We start from the raw sequence: 24,091 nt of genomic DNA, 5'->3' as shown, positions 1-24,091 counted from the left end.
AAAGTCTTAAAAAGAAAAGTTACCTCCCTTTAGGGAGAGAACTAGATCTTCTAGTTATTAAAACATCTTATGAAGCTCCAATAATTAAAACTACGTAATATTGGCATGCATAAACACAAAAATATAAATAGAACAATTTAACAAGTCCACAAAGACATATGATAATTCAATATGCAAAAATGGCATATTCAATGGAGAAAAGTTAATTAGTTAATAAGCAACATTGAAAACTTAGGATAACCATCTGGAAAAAATTTGGATATATAACCTATCTATACCATAAACCAATATTAAAAAATAAATAAAATATGAGTAAAGGAAATGTACAGATATCTCATAGAAAAGAAAATACATTTTAAATAAAACAACCAAACGATGGTCAATCTCATTCATAATCTGAGAAATAGAAATGAAAATCATCCAGGCTTTGTTTCATTTATCAGATTAGCAAAGATCCAAAAGTTAGATGACATACTCTGTTGGTGAAGGTGTGGAGAAACTAGATCTCTTCCACTTCTATGGAAAGTAATTTGACAGTAGTAAAAACATAAAAATTAAAAATTAAAAAAAGCATACAAACACACAAACCCTTTGAGACTGAAATTACATTTCCAGGAATCAATTTGAGAATGTGTTTAGGACTATACACATACATGTACAAAACTACACATACATAGAATGCCATAATAGGACTTTTGTGTGTGTGTATATGTATGTAAAATCAAAAGGTAGGAAACAATTTAAATAGATGCACATCAATAGGAGACAGTTTAAACATATAATGTAACAACCATACAGTGTAATATTTATGCAGATGTAAAAGAGAATAAAGAAGCTCTTCATATTTAAATATAAAACATTTGTCAATGTATATTATTAACAACCAAAAAATAAGATGCAAAACAGTATGTATAGTATGCTACATTTATGTTTCAAAAATGGAGGGATGGGATATATGCATTTGCATAGAATATCTTGGTGCAAATACACAAAAAACTGACAAAACTGTTTATCTCCAGGGAAGAAAACTTGGTGATTAGAGGACACAGGTAAAAGAAAGACTTTTCACACCTTTTGTACCTTTTGAATCAGAATCTTGTGAGCTTATTACTATTCAAAAAAATAAATTAAAATATAGTAAATTTTGTAACTAACAGTCATATCCCGTAAGTATGACTGGTTTCGGGCACATATTTTCTAAGTAAAGGAAAATGGCTCCGTGTATGTTAGAGCCACCTCCCTTCAAACAACTAGGCTTGAAATCTAAATACAAATCAGAAAGCATACACAAAGCACCCAGAAAGAGCATAACATTGTACACACATAAAAATATCAATATTGATATTCTACGTGTACTTTTGACATAATTTATAAAATATCCGCCTAACTCCGTGTTCAGTGGCATTATGTTGGTAGCTTGAAATTGACTCTGGTAGGAATATGTACACCAAGGAAATCAGTGAACATATTCATCAGGACTTTATCAGAGTGGTCAGGAGCAAGGGTGGAGCCAGTGGTTAGACACTTAACCAGCACACCACTGGCTCAAATGTTCTAACGCTTACCCTAATTCTCTTTGCGACTTTCAAATTACTTGATGCTGCTTTTCTGAAATATGGGTTTATATTTATTTGACAGTGAAGCATGATAAAGGAAGATAAGCGTAATGTGAGTGGAATGCTAATAATTAAAAATATATCCTCATCTTGGTGCACAACCAGTGAAACCCATTGAGAAGAGTTGAGAATGTGGAGATGCCACTTACTTTATTGTCCCAGTTTTAGTAGACAAAGAATTTTCTGTTTCATTTTTAGACAATTACATAAAAGCTAGAGAAGTGAAAGCAAGCAGATTTTCAAGCTTATTTTGTCTCCTTGTATCGTATAGTGCATTTCATTTAATATTTGCCTTTTTATTAATAATTGAAAGCAACTTTTCAACACATAGGCATGCAGAATAACTTCTGAACCTGTGGGAATTAATGTCTAGTGAGAATGGTCTAGAAATGATAAAAATTATGGTAATAAAAACCCTGATCAGCTATTTTGCACTTTAACTATGTACTGTAGATATTTCCTTAACATTACCCCCCTTCACGTGGAACTTGTATAACAAATACATCTCAACATTATAGCTTGATATATAGTAAATAGTTATAAATAGTAAATACTTAAAATATATATATGGCCATAAAATAAAGTTAACCTTTTAAAAAATATGAAGAAAGAAAAAGCAGAATGTCATTATGCATCTTCAAAGAAAAATTACTTTGAATGTAGAGAAAAAGATATGTAATGTTTAACATCATTCTGTGTTAAACTTTTATAAGCCTCAATTAAGCCTCTCTTCTATTGAGGTTTTTCTCTGTTTAAGAAGATTTTGTTCTTCGGAAATGCTTATATTTTTCCTGTTTTAAAAACAGTTCCAACTTATGTAAATACACCTACCTTGCCATTACCTATGTCAGTAATGCCCAAAGGACAGTCTATTTCAAATATACAAAATCTCCATATTTGGTAAGTGAAAATTAAAGCAGATATTTTTGTCTGGTTGTTATTAAAATTCTAGTGTAAGTCTGCCCAAGGGCCAAGCTAACACAAGCACACCTACTTACACTGCCGCAATTCACTTATTTACTTTATTTGAGAGACTTGTATTGACCACTTTGAGACACCTCTGGGTACAGCATTTCTCTGGCTATCAGGTTAACAGGTATGTTTTGGCAGTATTAAAATCAAAATGATCTTTAAATCGCATCTGGCTGTAAAAGTTGCAAGAGCAAAAAATAAAATCTACAAATGAAAATCAGAATATTTTTATTCTGAATAAATTCAATTTAAGCATTTAATTTTTCAGATACTGTTAGGATCACCAATAAAATACCAACATAGTTCTGCTTTTTAGGAATCCCAAAGAAAATGCAGATCATTTATCCACTGTATGAACTTAAGCAAGTCACATAAACTCCCTAAACTAGTTTCCTCATTTCAGTGTTGACAGTTACTGCTGCGGTCTGAATGTTTGTCCCCCAAAATTCATATGTTAAAATTTACTCCCCAATGTGATGGCATTATCAGGTGTGGTCTTTGGAGGTATTTAGGTCACCTCCTAAAGGAGCCCTCATGAAAGGGATTAGTGCCCTAATAAAAGAGGTTGAAGGGAGCTGCCTTATTCTTTCTGCCATTTGCAGACAAACAAGAAGCCAACTTCTTGCAAGCAGAGAGAAAGCCCTTACCAGACATTGAATCTTCTGGCACCGAGATCTTGGATTTCCCAGGCTCCAGTATTGTGAGAAATAAACTTCTCCTATTTAAAAATTAACTGGTCTTATATATTTTGTTATAGCAGCCCAAATAGACTAAGAGAGTTGCAGAAAAGAAGCAATATACAACTGGTGCCAAAATAAGTGGTCCAATGATTGCTACAGGAATTAGAAAGGGGGTACCTGAGATTCTTTAGCATAGAAACTGACCTTTATTCATATTGGTAATCTGAACACCTAGCATAGTGCCTGGCATATAGTACATATTCAATATTCATCTGTTATAGGATTAAAGCAAATAAGTGGTTCATTGTTGGCTGATGTAGAAGGAAAACCTTATGGATAAAATAGGATTTTAACTCTATCTTCAAGGATGGGCAAGATTGGTATTGACATAGAGAACAGGAAAAGATGTTATAAGTGGGGAAAATAGCAGAAGCTAAACTCTGGAGAGGAAATGAGAAGAGTATTTTTAGGGAACAATGAATAAGATTTCCAGACTAGAACTAAGAACACATGGAGCCAAAAGTAAAACCCAAATGTGGTTAGGAAAGGTGAAAAGAGATTTATGAAGAGTCTTAAAAACTAAGCTGAGGAGTGTGGACTTTATTAGGTAAGTAAATGAGCAGTGGAGGAAAGACATGATGAAAAATGCTATTTTAAGGAGCTAACCTGGCAGTGGTGGGAGGATAGAACTCAAGGAGGTAAGTATGAGCTGCGGCCCCACAAGGGAGGTGGATGCAGCGAAGCAGCTGTTGCTACAGGGCAGAGGTGAAAGGCAGTGGCAAAAACAGAGAGGAACAGACTTGGGGGAAATTCTAGAGTAAGAATCCAGAGCACTCAATGGCTTTTAATACGAAGCATGAGAGTGAGAGGCCAGGAGAATAGAATAAAGTTGGTGCTAGTCATGGACTGCAGCAAGAATAAACAGCATGTTTCAGATGGGCCCCGTGGCATTCTCCTGAGAAATATTGTGTTATTTGTTGCAATGAATTGTCTGATGAATATGGGGCACAATTGGGTATTGTTTGAATATTTATCTTTTGTCCAATCTGTACTAGGTGCTTTGGGAAATACAGTGAAAGTAAGTTGATGACATGAATATCCTCAAGATACTGGCATTATTGTTTACTGTTGTATTGTTGTTTTTTATTTTTTATTTTCCTAATAATTTCCACCCATGGTTGGTTAAATCTACAGATAGGACTTGACAGATGAGGAGGGCCAACTGTACTACAATTTATCCTCAATTTACTTACACAAATACTGAGTCTTACAGGGGTAAATTAACTTGCCCAATGTAACAAAGCCAGTAAATAGTAGACTCAGGAATAAAATCCCAGCAGTCTGACCCTAAAGCTCTCAGCTTCACCACTACAACATACATGACTTACATGTACAGAAGTAGTCAATGCATAACATAAAACTAAACATCATCGAGGAACAAAGTCTGTGGTATCATGAATTTTGTTTAAGGGCAGAAGGGAGAGATGTGGGGCGGGGGAGGCTTACAAGAGAAATGCAGATGCAATAATGTGTCCAAGAATGTGGAGGAAATCAGCCTCACTTTTCATCCTGGGGAGAAAGGAGGGTGAGGGTTAAGGTGGAAATCCTGGCTGGATGATAGCCACGGGGCTAAATGCCAGGAACACAGTTGTCACTCAATATGCAGTGGGATCGATCAATTAATAAATACTTATTGATCACCAATCATCATTCCAGTAGTGGCAGGCCCAGGAGTTCAGGAGAAATATACCCTTCTCCCACATGTTCCAGGCTTTAGCTTTGTCTTCACAGGAGTACAGTTTCAGAATACAGTCCATCCAGGCATTCATCATATTTCACATCAATTCAAGCTGCTCGTTGCTCAAGATGGCACAAATTCAAAAACATTCCTGTGATCTTCTTTATCATACTGAGTTTCATCATGTTCAGCCTTATTATTCTAGGACAAAGCCTCTAGAGGCTCCAAGTGACATGAAGAAAGTAATATTTTTAGTATACAGGATGGGCTGGATAAAAAATAGAGCAGAGTTTAGGAAGACAAGTACCTAGCACTCTATCTGATGCATACCTAGTATGCAACGGAGTCTTGTCAAAAGAAGGAAGAACCCTTAAAGAAGATAGTCTAATAATCCACATTTGAGGAGAGAAGGACTTTTGCTAGTAGCAAATGAGAATTAGGGATGAAGCAAAAGAAATTTCACAGGAAAAAATCAACATGATAGATTGGGTGTGTGGTGATGGAAAGAGAGAAGTCATGGAGGGCATCAAGTTTTTGAGCCTGTATACGGTACTTGCTAGGAGGTGATATAACTGACAGAAATTCCAAAAATTAGAAGTTTCCTTAGGGTAGGAATAATCCCTCTGATTCTCTGTTGTAATCCAGAAAGTAGCCACATGCTTAGTGCATAATAGATAGACAATAAATAATTAGGGTATTGAAAAAATAATGTATTCATTTTAAGAAGAAAACCAAACTCTCATATCTTCAAGCTGTGTCTTAACTCAGAGCAATGACATTTACTGCTGGGAATCCATGCCTTAATGAGCCACTGTTACGGGAAGAACTTTGTTATATCCTTTAAAAAGTTAAAGCAGAGGATAAAAAGAAGAGGTAAAAAAGTTTGAGGACCACTGTCCTAATACAAATGCCTAGTGGCGTTCTTGATTTCAGGTTCAACTCCAAAATAAATTTATCAGGAAGGTCAATGGACCCCTCATTTGTATGGGCCCCTAAATTTCTTAAATTTTTATAAGCTTCAGATCCAAACCTGAACCCATCACTGAACCACGGGTCATATACATTAGGTCCAGCTGGACCTACCAAAAAACTATTTTAATTTCCCTCTTGCCCTTTTATCATCCCAGATAATTGAACTTTTCATCCTAGACTTTGAGTTAAAACTCAGTTTGAATTCCAGTTATGACATTTACAAGCTCCATGGCTTTGATCCACCATTTAATTTCTCTGAGCGCTAGTTTCCTCATCTGCAAAATGGGGATATTAATAACTACTCTTTGGGGTTATTATAAGCTTAGTACATAAGAGTTAAATAAATTGCAGCTCTATTATTAGTAGTAATTAGTCCAATGATTCTTCTACTCATCTTTCATGTTTAAAATGTCATACATGCCAGGTGCAGTGTCTCACGCCTGTAATCTTAGCACTTTGGGAGGCTGAGGCAGGAGGATTGCTTGAAACCAGGAGTTCAAGAACAGCCTGCACAACATAGTAAGACCCTGTCTCCACAAAAAATTTTAGAAATTAGCTGTGTGGATGCACATGCCTGTAGTCCCAGCTACTCAAGAGGCTGAGGCAGGAGGCTCTCTTGAGCCTAGGAGTTTGAGATTGCTGTGAAATACGATGATGCCACTGCACTCCAGCCTGGGCAACAGAGCGAGACCCAGTCTCAAAAATAAAAAATTTTATACATAATTGACATTTTGTTATAAATCCTCAGAAGCCCAACAAATAAGATTACCCCAACTTTTCCTTTAGTTTTTAAGCTCTTCTGCTAGGAGAATTCCTGGATATGCTGATTTGCACGAGTTATGCACCAGATTCAGAACATACATTTTCTTGTTTTAAATTTTTGCACTCTCAACATCCATTGAATACGAGTCTAAATGTAAGCATTAAACTTTGTGAATAATAATCTGAGCTACAGAGATTACCAAGTTATTCCAAGAAATTTTTCAGATTGAATGAAAACCAAATTCATACCATAATTTAACGGTCATTTTTTTATCATCTGGAAACAAAAACAGCCAGGACAACCAATAAATAAATGAGCATAATTTGTATTGTAACAATCACCAACTAAAGAGCAATTAGATTTTTATGATTTGTACAATCATCTTTTTTTTAAAAAAAAAAAGGGGGCTCTCATATACTTTTTATTGAATGGGGAGGGGCTTTCACATACTTTTGCTTGTAAATATGTTCCCCTGAATTTGTCTTCCAATTTACCTACTCATTATATCATTCTGGAATAGGAAGAAAGAAATTAGCCCAAAATCTCTCAAAGTTTTTAAAGTCCGAGGGCTTCTTTTCCTAGTAGTTATGTTTTAAGTGTCCTTTAATTTTAAAGAAAATAATATATCAAAAGCTACTCTGAATTCCAGAATGCATTTAGATTAATTTTATCTGAACAATCTTAATAGCAGCTACATGCATTGGAAGCATAGTAATACAAATGTGTGTAAACTGTATAATTTGTTCTATTACAGAGCTTAGTGTTCATTCTTCTGGAAATAACTCTATATCCAACTCCCTCCTCCCACCTCCAACCTCACACTAGAAGTTCAAGGAACACTAGCTGCGAAGCCTTGTTTCAGGCACTTCAGAATCAGTGGGCAGAATGTCTTTGCACATTCCTGTGAGTCTTGACTCCTTCCTGGCCTAAGAGAAAATCATATATGAATAAAGAAAAGAAAGGGAGCACACGGGCCGCTGTCAGATCACGGGCTCTCCAGACAAAGCCTCGTCATGAAAATGTGAGGAAAATCTCCTTTTACAGAAAAACTCTAATTCTGGTTCTACCATTCACTAAAATGTGGGTGTCACCTAATCACAGTGGGCTTCATTTTCCTTATCTGCTGATTACAAGTTATACTGCAAGATAATAGCTTTCATCTGCATCATGCTTTACCAAGATAAAATCACTTTCACATATGTTATCTCATTTGATCTACGCAACAATGTTGAACTAAGACAAGGCACATAATATTGTTCCCATTTTTCAGATAAAGGCATTGAGTCTCAGAGATTACAAGGCTTGTCCACATTAGATTTAATTAGCATTGGAGGCAGATGCTTACCAAGGTCTTCCGATTCTTGAACTAGTTAGTTTCTGACCACCTCCCACTGACCCTTCCACTTCTATACATCTGTGATTCTAAGAATCATGTCCCATCTCAGAGACACTATGCATGGTTTATGCCTGAGAATATTCGGCTACTGTAAGAACAGAATAATGCCACCATTCTTCAAAGTTTTTTCAAAGGTGACAGAATCAAATGCAAGTTATTTTTAAAGATTCTTTCTTAATTCAAATACTGGGTGAATATTGTGATTTTTATTTCTATAACAAGAGCATACATTTAAGTACATCCTCTCTCTTTCCCCTTCTTTTTTTTAAGCCACAATCAGGGCTTGCTGTTTCTAAGCTTTTTGGCATCTCTGGATGAATCTCATATGATTTGAAATAGCTGCTACTGAGCTGTTGTTTAGTACTTTAGTCCAAGCCTGTTTTAAGTGTGTGCGACGTAGAAAGAGTTCTTTTCCGAGGACTGAGACTCTACGCTTCAAGAAATGTTGAAGGGTTTTGTTTTCCCAGAGCTGTCAAGTTTCTTTGAAAGAACTGAAAAGAAGCAACAAAGGAAGATGTGAGAGTGATGTAAAAATTTTTTAAATATCTCTTTGGTTTTCCAATCTTTTTCAAATTAAAGTTCTCGTATTAACTATTCCATAGTTAAATGCCTCTATCTATGGATTGTTGCTCCGTAGTGATGTGGCCCTTCTTTATCGCGTGTGTGTGTGTGTGTGTGTGTGTGTGTGTGTGCGCGCGCGCGCGCATGTGTGTAAGAGTTATGTGTGTGTTCTTTTCTCTTCTTTTGTTTCTTTCAGTTTTTCTGCAAATGGTAAAGGTTTATCAGAGACTGAAAACTTCTTATCTTTTCGAAGAATTGAGTCTGTAGTAATAGTCATTTGATCTAGAAATAAAGAAAGAGGGAAAGTGGAAACAAAAGTAACATTGGAAGAATAATAATGGAAAAGAAGCAGACAACAGACCCAAATTGTACAGTACACCATGTTTAAGTGATTTACTTGGGGTTATGTGTTTTTAAAAGCAACATATAAATGCATAGCAGGATTTTGGCAGATGAAATTGTGTTGTGTTTACTTTAATGCACTCAGTGATGATAAACAGTTATTTAGTACAAGTAGTATGCCCAGTGGTACAAAGAACACTGAATTAGACACAGTTCCTGCAAAGCAGTTTCGAAATCTAAAAACAAATTAGAGAGGCAAAGTATAAAACACCCGTAAAAAGCCTAACATTTAAACATGTAAAAATGTCATCATGGGCATTGTAAGTATACTTTCAGACATAATTTGTAAAATTTCCTAACTGCACATACAGACATTGTAAATAAAGTCATATTTACACAGACTCAATATGTGCACGAATGTAAGCACATGAATGTCAGATGTGTGATGTAAAGGTGATACGCTTAACTGCTAAATATGGGCATCCACCTGAAAATTGCTACTTTTGCTATTTATCTCCCTTGCATTTTTAATTACTTTCAATTTCCTTTTAAGATTACAAGTTAGAATAAACATGCAAACATTTGTTTTTTCTGAAGACTATATGCAATATATATTTGAGTGAAATTTCCTCTAAATTTAAAAAATTTTTTATTTGGCCTCTGCAGTTGCTGTTTGCTCACCTTATGAAAATATTTTACTTTTTTTTTAATATGGGCAAAATGGAAAATTGAAGAGCCGTTGAGGAAAACAAAGCAAATTCTTCATGCGAACGATCATTTCACATTGATGTCTTAAAACAAGAAAGATTTCTCCTATTTATTTACCAGAGATGAGTACAGATAATTTCATTGTGCATCGATTTCCTCTAAGGAGGGAGGAAGTGTGGTCAGCTAAAACGAAGCACTGAAATGGGGAATCGGCAGCCACAACTTCTATTCTCATCTTTATCTTCTGAATTTGCTCTGACTCTTAGAAATTCACTTGGCTTCCAGGTCCCAGGTTTTTTTGTTTTGTTTTGTTTTGTTTTGTTTTGTTTATTTGCTTCTTTGTTGTATTCTTCTGGTGGTAGTTTTGTTTTGTTAATGGACATAATCAGACTAATAGAGTTTTTTGAACTCTTTTATTGAGATATGTTAATTGGTCTAGTCTATAAACACAAATATTGACAAAATGGTAGCAAATACAATTGTACACCATTCAGAAATATAATCATTCAACATTCACGTAGCCAAACTTTTAGTGAGAGCCTACTGCGTGCAAGGCACTGAGCCAGGCACTACATCCCTACATCTGGTGTTTAAATCACAACATTAATTATGTAAGTGTCATTATGTGAAAATACACAAGCTTCCCAGTAGGCTAATACTATATGAAGTAAGGATAATTATCCAAAACAATAAAAGATTGCTATGGGTGTTTTTTTTTTTTTTTTTTGAGACAGAGTCTCACTTTGTTGCCCGGCTAGAGTGAGTGCCGTGGTGTCAGCCTAGCTCACAGCAACCTCAAACTCCTGGCCTTAAGCGATCCTTCTGCCTCAGCCTCCCGAGTAGCTGGGACTACAGGCATGCGCCACCATGCCCGAATAATTTTTTCTATATATATTTTTAGTTGGCCAGATAATTTCTTTCTATTTTTAGTAGAGACAGGGTCTCGCTCAGGCTGGTCTCGAACTCCTGACCTCGAGCAATCCACCCGCCTCGGCCTCCCAGAGTACTAGGATTACAGGCGTGAGCCACCACGCCCGGCCGCTATGGGTTTTAAATATAAAGAACTCCTTTATTTTTGAGAAACATTTGTTAAATACATGAACTATTTCAAATCTCTTGACCTGTTTTTATTCTATTTTTAAATTACTGTTTTTAAATTTATGGAATATGTCCATTATACACATTATGAAAGTTAGCATGAATTGGTATATTATATTTATATATATATATTACATAAGTACATAAATAGGAAAAAAGCATCATGCTTATGCCAGAAACACATAAAACTGTGCCTTTTAAAATTATGAATTAAAACTTACAGTATCACTATTTCTAATTAAAAGTATTTTATCGTTAATGGGAATGAACCTGATATTTTCTCTATTGCCAAGATTTTAATGCCAGTTCTGTCTTCTTGGATACAGGAAAGATGGAAAAACAAATAAATAGAATATCCTTTTCAAATTGTTGATTTTTTAAAAATGCTATTTTTTCATTTATCATTGAAAACATTTTAGGCTTGCATATTTAAAAAGAAATTCTGAGACTTGGTACTAGTTTTTTTATATTTTGCTCTCCCCATCCATATTAGGTAGGAATCTAATTAGGCTGCTATGACAAAGACACCCCTAACATAGTGGCTCAAACAAAATAAAAGTGTATTCCCTCTCATACAACACTTTGGACAGGCAGGACTGTTGGTGTACAGCAGCTGTCCCATAGCAGAGACACAGGCTCTCTCTGTGTAAGTGCTCTGCCATCTTCAACTGTGGCTTCCATCTCTTGGCCCAACATAGCTGCCCCAGCTCCAGGCATCATGTTTGCCTTTAGCCAGCAGGAAATGGAAAAATGCATAGGAGAATACTTGCTTCTTTCTTTCGAAGACATAATCTGAAATTTGCACGTATAACTTCTGAAATGATTCATGGTAGATGTTCCGTTACAACCACACTAGAAGACATAATGAAGTAGTAAGATGCTTGCACCTAGACACAGAATCTATGTGAATACAGTAAACACAAATACAGCCTCCTACAAGGGTATTATGTTGATGACTCATTACAGACAGTATTATTGTGGGTGACTTTCTGAAATGGTGTACAACTCTTAGTAAAGTTTAGAATAAGCCAACATAAAAGTTTCCCTTAATCTATAATACATGGTCTTTGCATTTCTGGAAAAATCAGTGTGTTAAAACAATGCAAAATAAAATCTTGGTGTTGGATGTGAGACAGAATTAGGCTTGGATATTTATAAACTACCCAGGTTTCTACCTGTATAAATGTCCAGCAGAGTGTTCGGAAGCTATGAAGGATGCAGACCAATTCTTTATTATGTGGGATTGTGTCCTACAAAGATGAACACAAATTACAAACTCTGGTCTTGCCCACTGAATTCCCTCCTTCAGTTATTGTGACAACCAAAAACAACTCCACAAATTTCTAAAATGCCTCCCACCCCCACCCCAGGACTCTAAAACTTATATTGACAGCTCTAGAGCTACAAGGTATGTTGGCACTTAGTCTAACTTCCAACATATCACAAATAACAACATCACCAAATATTTTACAGTGGTCTCATATAGCTCTCCAATTTCCAGCCATTAATAGCTATTTCATTGCCACCCATCACCTGATGCTGCACCTTCTAGACTTTTCTTAGGAGAACATTTCACTTCTAGGTACCAAATCACATACTTGATATGAGTTTAGGCTGCAATAGTAAAGGAACTCGAAACTGGACAGACATTTATTTCCTTCTTAACATAAAAGTTCTCCGAGGCATTCCAGGACTGAGAAGGCAGACTGACAACATGGAAACCCTGGCTGCTACTCTTCATGCTCAATACATATGGTTTCCATTTCATGGATCTAACATGACAGCTCTAGCTCTAGCCATCACATCTGTATTCCAGAAGTGAAAAGAGAAAAGATAAAAGAAAAAGGCGTACTCTGTTTAGAAGCAAATCTCAAAAGCTGCACAGACAACTTCTGTTACATTCCTTTCTCTAGAATTTAGTGTTTCTATTTTTGAGATTCTAAAACTACACATTGCTGGTGACTCTAAGCATCTAGCAGGTATTGTTCTACCAAACAGGTGGCATAGTGAAATGAACCCAAACTAGAAATTCTGGTTCTGGCTGTGTTGCTAAATAGCATTGAGATCCCGGGCAGGTCATTTAACTTCTCTGATTCTGTTTCTCCATCTGTAAAATGAGAAAAGGGGAGTCCAACGGGTTATTTCAAATTTCCCAATTCCAGAGTATATTACAATACCCAGGATGTTTTATGACTAGACCGAATTTTAAAACCTTTTTTTTTTCTAAAAATTTTCCAGTCTGTTCATTATAGGTGATTGATTTTTATTTTAGGAACTCATTTCAATGTTACAAAGTAAATTAGGAACATGGACTTTAATGAAAGATTTTTTTACTTGGTCTTTGTTATAATTCTTTTAAACAAATATGTATTGAACACTCATGCCAGACACTGAATTAGACACTAGAAATATACCGTTGAGCAAGATTGGCACAGTTTCTTCCATCATGGAGAATAAAGACAAATAGAAAATAATTGCAATTTATAGCAAGTGCTGTGAAAAAAATGTATGAATGTCTAAACAAGAGACTAACACAGGTGACCAGCTTTAGGTGGTGTGATCACAAAAGGCCAAATAGGGACCTTTAGAAGAGAATGAGCTGGTTGTACAAACTGTGGGAGAGGCAGAGCATTCCAGGCAGAGAGCAAAGCCTGTGAAAAGGCCCTAAGAACCCAAGAAGACAATGGAAAAATAAATAGGGGCTAGATCAGTCAGATACTGAGAGGCCCTGGTAAGAAATGTGGAGGTATTCAGATTTATTCTCAACAATGGAGGAAGATATTGAGGAGTTTCAAGCAGGGTAATTATATAAATCAATCTTTAGTATAACATCACTTTTGCTTTTGTTGGAAGGCAATAAAAGAGAAATCAGAGAGACCAGTAAACTGGAAGAAATGGTGGCAGTTGAGACAAAGAGGTGGCAATAAGAGAGGGAAAAAATGCTTTATAAAGTACAATTTTTCAAAGCTAAATTTATATACCTAATATTATATACAATGCATATGTCCAGCATGGGAGTGTAAGGGTGATTGGTATATAGTCCCTGTCCTATAGGAACTTACACTTTACATGGGGGAGCAACTAACATGTGGGAAACCATCTCAATAATCTCATAGGACCTTTTCTGACACCTTATAAAAGGTCATTTATTTCTTTGGGTTAACGGGAATATGTGGAAATCTGAAGATAGTATTTTTGTGTTGTATCATTGCTGTTGCTTATTATATTTACAGCCTAATTTTCCTATGCCACTAACCAGATTGTGACCAATGTCCAAATAGGTATTTCTTTTCTGTGCAACCTACTTTTCCTTCTTTAGGCCAGATCTTAAGTGTGGCGTAGGTACCAAATTGCAGCTGGTGGTGGGAAGATTAAAGGAACACTCAGTTTAGACTTCACCAGTGTATTCAAGATCTCTCTCTGGCCTCTTCACACAACCACCTTGGCAAACACTTCAGCCTAAGGAAGAGACAAACTCACAGATGGCAAACACGGGCTATTTGCTTTCTAGGAATTATAGGAAACCAATTTAATTGCAAATAAGAAAAGACCAAGTGTAGCAAATAATCTCATTTAAAATAATCAGTGCCCTATATTAGGAATATCTTTTCAAAACATATCTTGGAATAAACTAAGAGTAACTTGCCTCAGACTTAAAAGGTCCTAGATGAAAGGGACCATACTTTTGCTACTTAAATTATTCTTTGAGGTAAATTTTCAAAAACTATCAATATCAGAGAACTTCTTGCAACAGTCCCATGCCGATGGCCCCAGACCACAGGTGTGAAAAGTGCCAGCCTTTCACATCCGTAACAGTAACCCCAGTTCTGTGGACAGCCATGTGTCAGAGCCCTCTGACTCTCTCAAAAACAACAGAAATGAGGAAAGGAAAAGGATGCCAGCGGCCTAGCACTTGTGGCCATTACCACTCCCAGAGTGCCTTTTGCAGGAGCAGGGAATGGTAATTCTGATATCCTAGACACATTTTAAATTGAGTAATAACACTTTGCCTACTTAAATGCCCCCTGTAGTTTCAATTAACTGGGCATGCTTCTGAACATTCTTTTGCTGTTAGGCAAAGCATGGTTACAGCCGGCACACATTGCTTCGGTGGTGAATGAAAGTGTGTTCTCATCTAGAACCAACTTTTCAAACCTATGCAAGAGGAAGAATATAATTTAAACATTTAGGCCGGAATTTGCAAGACATTTTCAGAATAGTAAGGTCGATAACAATTGTATAACATTTCCACTCTGGGAAGAGGCATAAAATCCAAGAATACAGTAGCCTATTACTTTGATTATCAATTCAATAAACAGAATCATGACATTATTGCTATTGAATGCCTAGTTAATAACCACATAAGAATACTCTAAAGTTCAATAGAAATATAAAAGATATTTATAATTCCACAATGGATTATTCAGATTTTACAACCGTTATTTCTCAGCAAATAATGCTGCTTATAAAAATCATAATCCTCTATCTCAACATTTCTTTCACCATTCCATGGAAAAATTAGCGTCCTTGGAAATCTTAACAGATGTCTGTCAACAACAGTTTATGTTATCTAACAAGTTTGGAATATGCTGGATTGAAAAAGTTAAAACCTTTTTATTTTGGTTTTGAGTTTGCTGTTTTCACAAAGCTTTAATAATATGCAAATGTTTACTTTGTTTGATCTTCAAGAAAGGGGATATAGTATTTAGGACTGTATTTCCCCAGTTCACATACTATAGAACTGTGGAACATATATACTATAGTCTGAATGTGTCCCCCAAAATTCATACGTTGAAATCCTAACCCCTAAAGGAATAGTATTAGGGTATGAGAGGCCTTTGGTAGGTGATTAGAGCATAAGCCCAGAGCCCTCATGAATGGGATTAGTGCCATTAGAAAAGAGGCCCAAAGGAGTTTGTTTGCCCTTTCCATCGTGTAAGTACACAGGGAGAAGGCACAACTCTGAAGAAGCGGGCCCTTGCTAGACACCAGATCTGCTGAAGCTTTGATTTTGGACTTCCCAGCCTCCAGAATATGAGAAATAAATTGTTGTTGTTTATAAGCCACCCCTGTGTAACATTCTGTAACGCAAATGGACTAAGACAATGCATTATCATATTTTTTCTATTTAAAATGCACATTTATTTCTGATCACTTGTCACCCCCTTCCCTACTGCTACCCTAACTAGAGTCAGCATCATCTTTCACTGGATTACCAAGATAGCCTCCCTAATTCAATTCATCTCCCTGCCTCTGGCCCTGACTCCCTACAATCTATTTTTAATACACAGTTGACAATATCCTTTAAAAATCTACAGAGAACCCTATGATGGTTTCCTATTTCCCTCCCAAGAAAAGCCCTAGTCCTCACAGCGCCCTGAAAAGCCCTGGGTTGCTTCATCTCTCCCTCCCCTCCAGCCTTTCTACACTCATCTCCTTTTGCCTGCTCAGCTTTAACTTCACTGGTCTGTTGAATGTTTCTCTGTACATCAGGAATGCTGTGTCAAAACATATTTATGTTGGCTGCTCTCTGCTTGGAAGGGTCTCCCTTAGGAAACCACAGGGCTCATTCTCTCACGTCCTTCAAATCATTAGCTCAGATGGCTCCTGCTCCGTGGGACCTACTCTCACCAACCACCTGTTTCCAATGCCAACCTCTACCCTGATCCATCTGGCAACCCTGATTCACCTTACCCCACTTTAACTTGTATCCATTGCATTTATCATCTGTGAGCATACTATATCATTAAGTAATTTATTATGTTTATTTTCTGGCTCCTTCAACTTGAAAGTACGGTGCAGAAAGTCAGGAATTTTATTTTACTCGGATGCATCTCCAGTTTCTAGAACTGTGGCTAGCATATATTAGCTTCTCAATAAATATTTATTGAATGAAGATAAAAAGGAGAACATTCTCCATATATCAAAATCAAAATGCTTCCTATAAATATGTTTCCTTTTTTCCTATAATAAAATGCATGATGTTTGTTATAATTGCTTATGTCTTAGAATCTAGGAAATACAGATCAAGGGACACTTGCACTTTTCCAAACTCACTGCTGCCAGAGTTCATTTAATATCTGATAAAAAAGAAAGAGCTTAATGTCATCGGTGACTTCTCTTTTTCTAATTTTATCACACCCCTCTCTCTACCTGAAATTAATTTTTTGCCAAGTTGCCAAGCCCCGCCAACTCTATTTCAGTACTAACTTCCTCATTAATTTTCTTCCCTCCTTCCCCATTAGGAAGGGGACACATAGGTAGACAACTGCCAATAATCCTAGATAGGGGGCCAGAACCCTATCATAGGTGGCCTTCAAGGCAATTAGACATTTCGTGGGAAGCAATAGTGAGCCACTGCATTTTTTCAAGCAAGCTCAGAATTTTCCGAAAGGTACTGTGACAGTGATGTATCAGATGGCCTGGAGGTCAGCAGGACTCTCATTTCTAATTCTGCACTAACTCTTCATTTCTCCTCATGTGATGCTCTTTCCATCACTTTTTCGTCTGCTTTCTCTTTGGCCACCTACTCACATCTGAGACCTGCTTGTTCCCAAAGAGTCTGGATATGCAACAAATACACAGGCCAAAAGACATCCCTGGTTCCCTTGCACACAGTGACCAGAAAAGAAGATCAAAGGGAGAGAAAGGGGAGAAAGAGAAGAGTTTGGCATGTATTTGTTATAATTTCTAAATAATCTCATATACGTGAGTTAGTCCCACTTTACAAATGAGAGAATTGGCTGGGTGTGGGGGCTCATGCCTGTAATTCCAGTGCTAAGGGAGGCCAAGGCTGGAGGATGTCTTGAGGCCAAGCGTTGAAGACTTGCTTGGGCAACACAGTGAGAGTATGTCTCTACAAAAAAATGAGAAAAAAAAAAAATAGCTGGGCGTGGTGGCACACACCTCTGGCCCCAGCTACTCAGGTGGCTGATGCAAGAGGATTACTTGAGCCCAGGAGTCTGAGATTGCAGTGAGCTATGATCCAAATACTGCACTCCAACCTGGGCAACAGAGGGTGACCCTGTCTCAAAAAATAACGATAAAATTTTAAAACTAAAACAAATGACGTAATTGAGGTTCAAAAAACTCAAACATTTTACCCAACATCATGTAGATGATGGGATTCAAGCCCAAAGCTGCCCAAAAGGATAAAAGAGTAAGATTGGCTGACTTCTGGTGAATTTCTAAGTTCTAGATGCTGAAATATATCCTTTACATGAATTATTTAAATTCCAACAGCCTTATAAGGAGCTTCAATTTTTATCCTCATTTTACAGAACAGGAGACTAAGCATAGAAAGATTAAACAATATTTGCCCAAGTTCACATAGTTAGTAAATGTTGATTCTAGGACTAGAGCCCAGTTTCTTCTAACTGGGGTGAGAAGTCCCAACCCCCACACACAATAAACTCCAGTGCTTTCCACTATGATCCACGAGGACACACACTGGCCTGGCCCTGACCCTCGCTATGTGATGGTCTGTCGGCCTTGGGCTGCAGTGAGCCCACCGCTGTGGCCGCTGTCAGCATGCCTGCAACAGCCATTCGTCCTGTCTCGGTGTGTGGGGAAAAAGGGATATCTCTGGACAGATCAGTGCCCCTAAAAATAGAAGATCCCTTTTTCTGTACCATTTCCTCTTTTAACAATTTATATTCCGTTCTCCACTTGCCCCTGTAATTGTGAGGAAGAGAAAAAACTCTAAAGTTTAAGATGCAACAGTTACAATTGAATTTCAGCCATGACTATAAAAGCAGAAAAGTCCTCTGTAAACTTTAAGATTTTACCATTGTTTTCCCACTCAGCACTATGGTTACATATGGATGTGACAACATTTTATTCAAAAACCCAGAGGCCAGCTTACCCCTTTTTTTGTCTTTTAATACTCAAGTAGAGTTGGCTCAATACTAGAGGCTCTCGTGTAGAAATTTTTGAATTAGATAGCTGTTCATTTGTAGCTAAGGAGTTATTACTCAAAATACTCATTGACATAAAGACTGGTGCAAATAAAGACTTGGAAAAATTTAATTCCCATAGATATGACATAATAACAATGATAAATTAGAAGCACCACAAATGCACTTACACCATGCTCCGATGTGCAAAGAAATGGAGTTTATTTCTTTTTAACCGATTGGGCCTTCTTCACAATCCCACACCCACCGGGTAGTGTCGAAAAGGTATTTATTTCCGTTAAATTGTTGATTCAGTCTTATTTGGTAATTCAACCCATCTCTTTATGTAACTCAGTTTCTGTTTCTATGAGTCAGAGAAACACTTGTGAGATCTCTGCCTTCTCCACCTGGATTTACGTGCGATGAGTGAGGTGTATGTCATCTTGGATGAGGTGCAGTCCTGTAGTCCATGAGACGTCCTCTAAGCTCTCCTGGTCTGGCCTACTCCCGGAGCTGGTAGTCTCAGAAGGGACTCCTCCATCCGAGAGGCACTCTGAAGCCTCCATTGCCGTTAATAGAAACTACCTTTAGTGATACTCATCTCATCTTTTGTCTACTCAGTTCTTACAGTGCTCCAGTGCCCCTACAGCCGTCTCCCCTTGCTGATGAGCCCCCGTCTACGTTTTTGCCACAATAATGTATCTCTTGATATGTGACTGAGACTCCCAGTTGGATCTCTGTCTACAGAGCATGGCTTCATTCCCTTTAGGCAAACTCCTTTGCCAAAGTTCCAGGCAAGCCCTTCGCCTGCTTTCAACCAGATCCTTCTCGTTTATTCCACAAGACACTCGGAAACTTCTAGATAGCCACCACACCAAACAAGAGCTGAGGGAGACCTTGGGGGGCTGAAACTCAGATCTTTTTGTACAAAACCACATTAAGCCATTGAATTTAATTTGACATAACAGCCTCCGTAGTTAAGCACAAGAAATCTGTATGGTGACAGCTTCCAAGCCCTCTTGGAGGGGCAGAAGGCCATTTCCTCTCAATATGCCCCTCAAACTCTCCAGAACATCTCTATACGACTCTCCGGCTCAAGCCCCACCACCAGGAATTGGTGAAAAGTAGAGAAACTGGAGCGATGTTCGCCCACCTCTCCGTCTTCTACCAGAACACAATGGGAACTGAGGGGGCAGGCATTTCCCACCTTCTTCCTAACCTACTCTGAACTCACTCTCTAGTATTTAAGGATCTCCAGTATTGTTTGTCTGGCCGGCTTCTCAATAGTTAAAGAAGAAATAAAGGAATTTAGAAAATCCTTTTGTTTCTTACAATCCAAATTTCATGACTATTGTCTTGGCAAAGAAGTCAAAAGAGCCAGCTTTTGAGATTCAAAACTGATCAATGGCTTCTTTGTTCTAATCTTGGGAATGCCCAGCTTTGCCTTCCCAGGGGCTATATGCTTGGGAGGTAGAAGTTTGCAAGGAGGGAGCTTGATTTAAGGGATAAGTGTCAGTACTTTGATTTATGATTTCAAACGATTTCAAGTAATTCTCATTATAACTCTCACTACAATAACAATATTAGGTTCTTACTATGTCAGACACTGTGAACCAACATTATTTTATTTTTACTTAATTCTTACAACCACTCTATTAGGAAAGTCTTATTACACACACTTTCAGAAAAGGAAATCAAGTCTCAGAATGATTCACACGGCTGGGCAGGGGTTCTTTCTATTATCCACTGCAGTTTTGAACAGTGTTTCTCAGTTTGACTACAACCCACCAGAGAAATACAATTTACATCACAATCAAAATACACACATAACTGAAAAAAAGAATTTCACATAATAATACTTGCACGCTGTTTCTTATAGTCTATGCAATTCTCTCCTTTTCTTCTTTTTTTTTTTCATTTTAATGCCAATCACAATCAACTAAATTGATTTCATGACCTACTAAAGGATCATAATTGACAGTTGAAAAACACTGTTCCAGCACCCGCAGCATCAATATCACAGAATTCTAGTAGAAATTACATCCAACTATTTAGCCATTTGGAAATCAGGCTAAGGTAATTTTTCATGTACAACTTGTAATTGGGAGAGCTTAAGTATGAAAGACTTGAAGCAAGTAAAATAATGAGCAAAATGTCAATTAAATACTGTTAAGTAGCTTTAAAACTACTTAGCAAGAGGAAATCCGGAAACTGAACAAACATAGATTTGTGGTTGACTTGCCGTTTTAGTTTCACAAAGTCTTCTTTGGTTTAACCTCTCAGAACTTGTATCTAGATATTTCCACCCTTAATTTTGATCTTCAGTGCTTGATTGTGTCTCAGGGTTTTTACTTTTTCTCAAAATGCAGCATTGGTTCTGTCAGGTTTTAGTCTGAAATGTCAGTTCTTGACTCGCTCATGGCCAAAGAATGACCAGACACACCAAAATAACACAAGCACGAAAATGAGGTTTATTGAGGAGAGAAAGATAGGATTATAGGGCAAGAGCAAGATATAGGTTTACAGAGCATGATGCATAAGCCACAGATGACGACCGGACCCACTGTCACAACAAAGAGAGAGCAAGAGGAAGGGCACAAAAAGAGAGGTTGGCTATGGTCTGTGTCTTGTTTTATAGTGCCTGGATAGGGTCCTCCCTCATGGTTCAGAGGTCACCATGGAACCACTTTGATTGGACAGTTGGGAGTCACATGACCTGAGTCTTAACTGCGCATGTAGGTTGTTATAGGTCAATTTCCAGACTCTATAGTACCTATGCTGCTTGGCCCATGGGCTAGAGTCCTCTGTAACCTTTTGCAGCTGGCATAGTAAGTTATGATTGGCAGTTTCATAGGGTATACCCTCCTCCCCCAGATATGGGAAATTAGAGTGGGGAAGGACCATGATGGGAGCAACAGCACCCACTTTTGTCCCTAGGAGACTTGGAATCCCTCATTATCTACCTAACAGTTCCTCAAAAATTGTCCTCCAAATCTCTAAATAGTTTAAAAAGAGAAATCCTTTCATGTGCTCCAAATTCTTAGATGATAAAAGATTTGTGTCAGTGAATATCAGTTAATAATTTGGTGATGAATGAATGATGTTTCAAGAAACAGAAGGTTCAGGATGTGCTCAAGAATTTCCAGATCATAAAACCTAGAAAAAGCCAACAAATTTCTGCCTTTTCAGTCCAAGGCTCATTATGAGGTCGTGTATTGGCGTGCTTTGCTTTAGGCAACTTTCAAGAAAATCAAAAAATGAGCCCTCTCCCATGTTTATTGCACTTTCCAGTTCTCACTAAATTATACCTTTGACCTCTGAGACATTTGCAGTGGCACCAGGATGTGGTTACAAATTGGATTAGTATTACCAAGCAGATCCTTTTGCTATGCTGGAAGACCTAATCCATCAGTTACCTACTGAAGCTGAATGGATGATGTTAGTAGCTCTTAGTGGTAGGTTTTTGAGATACACAACTGGTGGACAAAACAGAAGCTTTTAAAAATATGGAAAAGAAACTACTCAAAACAAAATGAAGGAAAGACTACTGAATAGGTGCTAGGAGACCTAAATTCTGGTCCTGCTATCACCGCGGGATACTTTCAGAAGTCTTACAAAGTTATTGGGCCTCTTCAGGCTTCAGATTTCCCACTTGTAAATGTCTCCTGTAGCTTATCACCTGTAAATGGTCTCATAGCTTCTAATGTTTTGCCAAATATTTGGAATCAATTCTTACCTTCGAATTGCATATGAGATTGAAATCACCATTTTAGAGCCATTTTCTTCAACAGCCACATTAGATAAGTACATTGCAGCAAATACTCTAAACAAGCACTCCTCCTAGAATCCAGCACCATTGAGAAGAACCTAGCCACCGGTGGTTTCAGGGAAGGGTTAAGGGAGGGGGAAAGGGGGAACAATGTATAAACAAGATCGTGAGATGAGAAATTCACATAACCTGCAGGGGGCACTAAGGTACTTTTTAGAGAAAGAATCAGATTACTGTACCTGAGAGGTACCTGTTAACCCAAGTGAGAAACAAATGGGAAGAAAGGATTAGACAGGTATCTTCTTTTACCATTCCTCACATGGTTCTGTTACTCACTGCCTTCTATCTCAAGTGAACAGCTTAGACAGTAATCAGTGATTGTAAAAGATAAACTACTAACTGATAGAAGAGAGAAAAAATTCCAGAAAGAGAAGCTTCTTTGAGCCCTTGCTACCTAACAACTTCAGGACTTGCCATTTGATCAGGATTAGGAAATCCAAAAAGAAAATGTTTGAAGCTCATGACGTATTGATTATTGGCAGAGCAAAGATAAATTACAGGGAGAATCCAAAGAGTATTAGTTCTTCCTTTACAGAGTAGGGTCAAAGAATATCACAGATGGAAGATACAAGTCAATGCCCTATATTGCAGTATTGCTTCTCAAGAAGAAATGAATAGGATTAAAAATGATGGAGAGAAATGTCCTTACATTTGTATAATTCTTAACAATTTGTAAAGCCCTCTTGTAAAGATAGCATCTCATCTGATCCTCAGAATGGCCATTTTAAATTTGAAGGTTTAGAGAGGTTAAATGGCTTGCCCAAAGTCACACAGTAAATTTCAAAGCTGAATCTTTAATAAAAATTGATGTCTAGTGATTTTAAACAGATCATTGGGCTGCTCTACCAACCAAGCGTGCTTTGGGGAACTTATTCACAGTGGAAAAAATCTGTTATAAGCCCAAAATACGTCAGTTTGTGTTGTAAAGTGAAAATCAAATGGCAGATATTCACAAAGCAAAATAAAGACAATTTCTCATCACATGCTTTGTAGCTCTAAGAAGCTAACAGGAGTTTTCACAACACAAATGGCTAATCTTAACAGCATGCCAAGTTGGCAGTCATGTCTGCCTGATCAACCGTATGCCGTGCTGCTTGAGATCTATCCTGTTACAACTCTGCTGGGTGAAGGTATCATTTCCAAAATGTCCCTGTCCGAAAGTCAATAGAATTCTAGTAATAAAAGTTAATAGGAGAGGTGGGACCATGTATGCTTTCCAGTCTACCCGCCCCCTCAAAAAAACAAAAAACAATTCAATATTGCCTATATTCAGATGATTAGTGTCCCAGGCCAAAGCTCCAGGAAGAGAATCTGGAAGGAGTCAAAACAGGAAGAACAAGTTTGGGTGTGCACTCCACAGGGAACCCTCAGGCCTCATGCTGAGACACAATGATGTCACGGGCTGGAAGAGGGGCTTTGAAGTCAGCCCCCAGGTGGAAACCCAGCTCTGACTCTTGGAAGATGTCCTTAGACTCACTGAGCCTCACTTTTTGTGCAGTGGGAATAAAATACTGATCTTGC

At 37.5% G+C, this 24,091-nt stretch overlaps 1 long non-coding RNA gene across 3 annotated transcripts in view; it reads right to left on the bottom strand.

Annotated features, from left to right (window-relative positions):
* The window catches only part of LOC123635483, a 66,552-nt gene that overhangs the window by 7,293 nt on the left and 35,168 nt on the right, over positions 1 to 24,091 (bottom strand). The window contains exon 4 of one of the 3 annotated variants that reach the window (XR_006734137.1): positions 11,493 to 11,698. The exons of the other annotated variants lie outside the window; for them this stretch is intronic. This is a non-coding gene — a long non-coding RNA (uncharacterized LOC123635483). Of the gene's footprint in view, positions 1 to 11,492; positions 11,699 to 24,091 lie in introns of those variants that run through there. 3 annotated transcript variants of the gene reach the window in all.

Source organism: Lemur catta, chromosome 3 (genome assembly GCF_020740605.2).
Source record: "Lemur catta isolate mLemCat1 chromosome 3, mLemCat1.pri, whole genome shotgun sequence".
Lineage (NCBI taxonomy): Eukaryota > Metazoa > Chordata > Mammalia > Primates > Lemuridae > Lemur > Lemur catta.
Note: the sequence above shows the minus strand (reverse complement) of the source record. Positions and strands in the feature narration are given on the sequence as shown.